Here is a 6,277-nt window from a genome sequence, read left to right on the forward strand (position 1 = left end):
ACACAAATCCAATCCTGTTCTGATGCATCCTTTTGTCCACCCATTCAGTCAATATGTCGTAAGTGTTTGAACTCTTACTGTCTGATAGCACCCAAATAGTATTGTTTAAGCACCTCAAGTATTTTTATGTGGAAGTAAATCAGACTGTTATGCAGGTTACCCTGCGTGTGACCTCGGTTCCTGCTCTCAGTCCTCCAGAAGTGCTCATTACACAAGTTGACTATCGAAAACCTCAATCTTCCATGCATGATGTAAAACCCCAGTTCGCTTGCTTCCTAGCCATTTTTTCATTCTCAATTTTCCTTTTGTGTGCAAAGTGCACACCCAGTTCGAGTAGGATGTAGACCTTGAGGAACCAAGCTTTGTATCTTGGGCTGCTCAAATATTCAAATAGGCATGTTGTGGTCGAAGATGATGTAACATGAAATGTGGTTCATATAGTTTATTGTGGCACTCAGATAATATCTTCATAATATGTCTGCAGAGATTGCTCCAAAATAGCATATGTGATGCAGCGTTATACATTATTGGGCTTCTGGGAAAAATCATGATTCACCTGATACAGACGGCAGCCTTTGTAACGGTGTCTGACACATTTTTAGCAGCCACTGTTTTAAAATATGCATTAAAAATGCTCCAACTATGAAAGTATCACGAAGTTCTTCATTTCATTTGTTTACTTAAACACCCTTGTGAAGGGATTTACATAAATGCGGGAGGTTTTTTATCCAAAAAAGACAAATACCAAAATGATGCAAACAAAATTTGTTCACTCACCACAAAGAAATTCATTCGATCTGAAAAACGATCATAGCACTTGGAAATAAATGACGATACATTTTGTTCTGATGCTATGTGGGCAGGAACGTCATTCCAGTTTGACACCATCAGCTGGTGCGGAGAGTAGAGGAATTTTTTTGTTTGCGTAGGTGGAGCAAGTACTTTGTGCGAGTCATCAAGTCTTGGAAGTAACTTGTGAGGGGATTGACAGTAAGTGGGGTAGGGAGGAGTGTGACTGTAATATAACTTATGAAAGAATGCCAGGCGTGATACCTTTCATCTGGTAATCAAAGGAGTAAGAAAGAGTTTGGCTTTAATGGCTGAGACGCTGGAAAAAGGATGATAATCACGAGCAACAAACCGTGCGGTTCTGTACAAATTCTACTTTGTCGATTAAGAGATGTTGGGATGGGTTCCAGATTGCAGAGGCATTTTCCACTTCTTTTGAACATGGCAGTTGACGTTCTGAGACTGGAACACATAGAAAAGGCAAATACATACAAAGCATCAAGTGCCTAAGAAATGAATGATGAAAGAAGGCAGTCACTAGAAAGGTTAGCCGGTAGTAGGACTTGAATCCACATCTTCTGTATTACCGATCCAGGGCCCTTACCAATTGAGCTAAGCTAACACGCCTCTCCAGTGACTTCCAAGGGTGCAGATGTACCCTAGGAATAGGTTTATGGGCAGGAGAACATTAGTCACTGTTATTATACAGGCATAGCTCTCTGTCCAGTATGATCACCACAGAGCACATTTACAAGAACTCACAGGTACAAAACTTGCATAATAAATATGTAATAACCTCAAACAGCTATTATATATAATAACTGGGACATGGAACTCCAACGGCAGATGGTCTGGCAGTACAACACAGGTAATCTTGCCATCACTATATTTTTCCCAAAATGCTGAAAATAAATCTATAGAATTACTGCAGTGAACTGCTCAATTTTTCACCTCAGATATATTTTTAGCACTCTGTCTTTCATGTTTCAAAATATACATGCATCGAACCTGCAGAAGCTTGTGTGTGTAAGTAGAGTCACACATCTCATGTGCAACAGGCAGGTCTAAGTTGTATTGAGATATGTCAATTCCTTACGCATGCTCACCACCTGTAGATTCCTTTAAAGGGAACAAAAAACTTTTGGTTAGTAACAACTTCACGCTATATACCACATTTATAAAAAAAATTGGTCCAGTACCTGACGGACAACTGTCATGACCATTGCCAGATGTCTTCCTCTCCTGTTCCTTCCACTTCCATGAATTCATCACCCTAACATTGTTAAAAAAAAGCCATATAAATGCGATAACAGATATTACCACTACGAGCATACAGCAAATCACAACCACATAAATAATATACACAATTGCACCGAGCTGTCCACATTTTCACACACACATACACACACAAAAATACATAACAGAGTGGACTGTCTCTAATAACACTTCAACAAGTTTGTGTAACTCTGTTTTGAAACTGGACACAGGAAGGCCATTTCCAATCAGCTGAAAAAAATTGTTCGGAAGAGGAACAGTTTCTGCTGATTTCTGTAGTTGCAGTAGCAGTGGAACCTTGTAAGGTGGTACAGTGATAGATTTCATACCGTAATGGCAAGTGTTTGGGATGGCTCTAAAAGATCCTGAATTTGCAAGGCAATTTTGTGTAAATGTCTGATTTCCAAGTGAACGCATTGTCTACTGTATTTTACATGTCTGGAAGGAGCTGAGGGGCTGGATGGATGGATTGTAGTGGCACCCCTGCTGGGCCTCTTTACAACGAGGGTCCAGCACATTGCACCTGTAGACAGCCTGTAGACATGGTTGTCGTATACCAGGCATTCTTTCTTTCTTTTTTTGTGCACTGCAATTTTATCGTAGTTGCCCTCTGTGGTGTTTCCCCAGATTAGACAACAATAGTACAGCTTGGGGTAAATTAAGGATTTCAACTGCGTTGGTTTAGAATCCAGAACCCTTCTTTACTATGTGCAGTATGCTGAATATTATAAGGAAAACAAATAGAAGAAAACTTGTACCTGATCCCTGCCTTGTATTTCCAACATTTGGTTCCACATCTTGTCCAAGGAAGTCATGAACTACATTGGTGCACACTGCTGTGACAATTATTATGTTACATCTAGATGCTGAATACACAGCTTCATTTTACGTACTGTGAATGTTGCTTACTGCATTGGCATGGCTGCATTCAACAACACTCAGAATTGTACAGTAATCTTTTGATTTAGTGCGTAAACTTCAATTTTCTTTAATCCGTATTTTTCTTTGTTGCGTAAATGGTCTCCTAACATCTGCATGCCACAACGTAATTCTCACAAGGAGAGTAATCACTGTATAAATTATACAGAAGACACTAACCTCGTCACGTCCAGATGCAACAGTCTTGGAAGATAGATTCAAGGAAAGCACTGCGGACTGCTGTAGGCGGAGGTTCTTTGCACTCAAACTGAGGGGTCCGTCTCATAGTCTGCATTCTTCAAATATGATTGGCAAAATCCGCCGCGGTATTATCCTGCCGCTGCGGTTGAACGCGCAGTATCGTACGGAACTGAATGCCCGCCGAGAAATCTCGCTTTGACGACACAACCGAGGCACGTCAAATGAAGTAAGGGCTGTACCTCGATAAATTGGTCGTTGTTCCAAAAGATATAAATAAAGAAAACTTGGAAATACACACACTACGCTAACGCAGTGAAATTGCGCGCTGGATCCCGAAAGTCGTCGTAGCTCGTAGCCTCGTAGCTCCTCTTTCCACGGAAGTCGCTAATTGGATTATCGCAGTTATAAAACAGGTCGTAGATTTCGAAGTATATACATACTTTTTATTTCCAGACATTGTGACAACAGTATATCGGCGTAAAAATGTTGGTTCTTGCTGAAAGTTGTTGTTGTAGTGCTCGATCACGTGACGGCATTCTGCGCGCTGATTGCATGGGCGATTGACGTCATCCCAGTGGGATGACCAGATGAGTTTTCTATATATGCGTACGTTTTCTTGGTTTGACGCTAGGTGTGCCAGCGTCGGCGTGAACCGCGATGTTCAAAATTCGAGTTTACGAAAACTACGAGGTGTTGAGGCATGCATTTTTGTATGTGAAGTTGCTTTTGTGTATTCTATCGGTAGCCACTGCGGTAAAGGCTCTCCAGCTTCTGGTCAGAGACCCTTTAACGTACCCAGCGCCTTTCCGTCTGCGGCCTCACGCCTCACCGTCCAGCACGGCCCCGCCCACCCAGGCCCCCACAGCTCCCCCACTTCGCGGCTCTAAAAAAAATGTTTGCACGTCATAAACACGTGGTATTGCTCCGTCAGGCATCATAGTTGATACCCATTGGCCGAAGGACATTGCGCGCTCCGCTATTGGTTGGCAAAGGTTCAAAAGAGCATTCTTTCGCGGGCTGCCTGTCTGGCGGGCAGTTACGAGAAGAGAAGGGAGAGAAGTGGCAGCGGCGTCTCGCGTCCCAGATTTGTTCGTGTGTCAAAGTGACCCAGCGCGTGTTCTGATGTTTCCCCGACACAAGTATCCTACGTACGAACAGTCTCTCGAGTTCAGAACTGGAATGCAGTGGTGAGCTGACGCCTGAGGAACACTTGTGAGCGCCGTCGCATTTTCAAATGCAGTCACAACGGAGACAGGATTCGGTGTCCGTGCGACAAGCATTGCCCGCTTCGTTAAAACCTTCGCACTGCAACCAACGAAAGGAGATGCTCACCGTGAAATCGCATGCACTCGTGTGAGCGTCGCTCACTTCTGGGAGTAGTGTGTGTGTGTTTTTCGAGTTCGAACTTGGTCAACGAACGCAACGATTTGGACTCTGTAGGCACGGTGAATATTTGTGTCAGACTATTGAATCAGTACGATGTTTCAAATAAATGTGTATTTTGTCAAAAATTTGCCTAGTTGTTCTGGAATACGGAATAACAAGCCTCGGGCATGAAAACCAGTAAAAGTAAAAGCCGATGGTAGCCAGTACTGGCCAGTACCGGGCCGAAAGGCGAGCCCGACTGAGAGACTCCTGATTGGCCGAAAGGTAGGCATCATAGTTCATTTTCATTGGTTGCATGTCCAGTGTTGCCTGAATTATCTCAAACTATGGGCTCTATGGGGAGCTGTGGGAGCCTGGCCCACCTCTGCAGCCGTGCAGCATTTCACCGTCCGGCTCACGACGACAGCATCACGTCTGCCTTTCTCCTAGCGACTGACTCGCCGACCGCTTACGTACCGCCCCCCTCCACGGTACCGGTTCAGACGACCATGCAACGCTCCGACCGCTCACTGGTCATACGATCCTCTAGCCGACAATCGCTTGACGGCTTCCAGGGACCGCCCTGCGCTGTGCACGGACCCCGGCACACTCACGACCCGCAGCTTCCTTTCAGCCTCTCGACGCTCATTCGCAGCCGGCCGCGACAACAGAGCAAAGTGCTCGCCTGCCGGTTTCGGCAGTCGCGGCCGCCAACGCCACGGCCCGCATTAGCCGGCGTCTCGGCAGTTTTCACGGCAGTCCTCACGGGTACGCAGCATCACTTCCTGGGACCCTATGAGCTCACGCTCCCGTGCCGGTTCCGGCACCCCAGGCCACGACTCGCCCAACGATTCGCCCTTCATCTGCCTCGCTCATCGAGAGCTTCACGCAACGGGTATTGTGCCGTCCCACGAATTCGTCCAGTAGTGCACGTCATCCACGGCCGCTCTCGCTCTCTCCCTCCGGTATAGACGTGATTCTTCCATCTTTCTTATCGCCGCTCCGCGTCTGAAGGGGGAGCCCTGTAGCGGCCGTGGACAATGACGAAGATGGCCACGCGCCTGAAGCACCTGCCTCAGTTCCACCGGCGCGGCCATGGAGATAGGCCACCGTCATCGCCTCTCCGTGGCATACCATCATCGCCGGTCGGAGCTCATGTAGAGGAACTCCACCTGCTCTACATTACGTTTTGTCGCTGGTGTTAGGCCTAGTGGACACGGCGATCACAACGAAATCATAACAAGAACGGCACTGTGCTGTACAGTCTTATATTTAATTGCTGAATTTCATGAATATAAACATTTTTGCCTTTTATATTCCAACTATTCACGTAGATTTGTTTAAAAATCAGATACCGACGACAGAATGTGTCCCAGCAGGTGGTTCTGCCGGCAGCGGTGCAACGACGGAAGCAGATGACAACCCTGACGTGCCTGACGTGCCTTACGCTCCCTAGGTGACGTTCATCAAAGTTGCACCAAAAATCCACTAGTTCTGATTACGAAAGGAAAGTTAGGTAGCAAGCTACATCGTGGTGACGATCCATGACTTGAAAACCCGAGACGACGTCATCAACGTCATCTGCATGGAAAGAGGCATGTTGTGATGTGAAGGCTCAGAATTGTAGAATTGGTTGCTGGCAGAAGTGATGGGCCAGGAGAGCGGCACAACCGCTTCTTCGTAGCAGACGACTGCCGCTATGAAGTTTTAAACCACGTAATGTAAGTAG

The 6,277-nt window shown here is 45.9% G+C and overlaps 1 long non-coding RNA gene across 1 annotated transcript; it reads right to left on the reverse strand.

Annotated features, from left to right (window-relative positions):
* Nucleotides 1-1,008: 1,008 nt before the first annotated feature.
* LOC135390172 (uncharacterized) lies at nucleotides 1,009-3,950 on the reverse strand. Its single transcript, XR_010421748.1, has 3 exons — nucleotides 3,163-3,950; nucleotides 1,989-2,062; nucleotides 1,009-1,908 (listed from the first exon to the last, which is right to left on the reverse strand). It is a non-coding gene; the product is annotated as an uncharacterized LOC135390172 (long non-coding RNA).
* Nucleotides 3,951-6,277: the final 2,327 nt, after the last annotated feature.

Source organism: Ornithodoros turicata, chromosome 3 (genome assembly GCF_037126465.1).
Source record: "Ornithodoros turicata isolate Travis chromosome 3, ASM3712646v1, whole genome shotgun sequence".
In the NCBI taxonomy this organism is placed as follows: Eukaryota; Metazoa; Arthropoda; class Arachnida; order Ixodida; family Argasidae; genus Ornithodoros; species Ornithodoros turicata.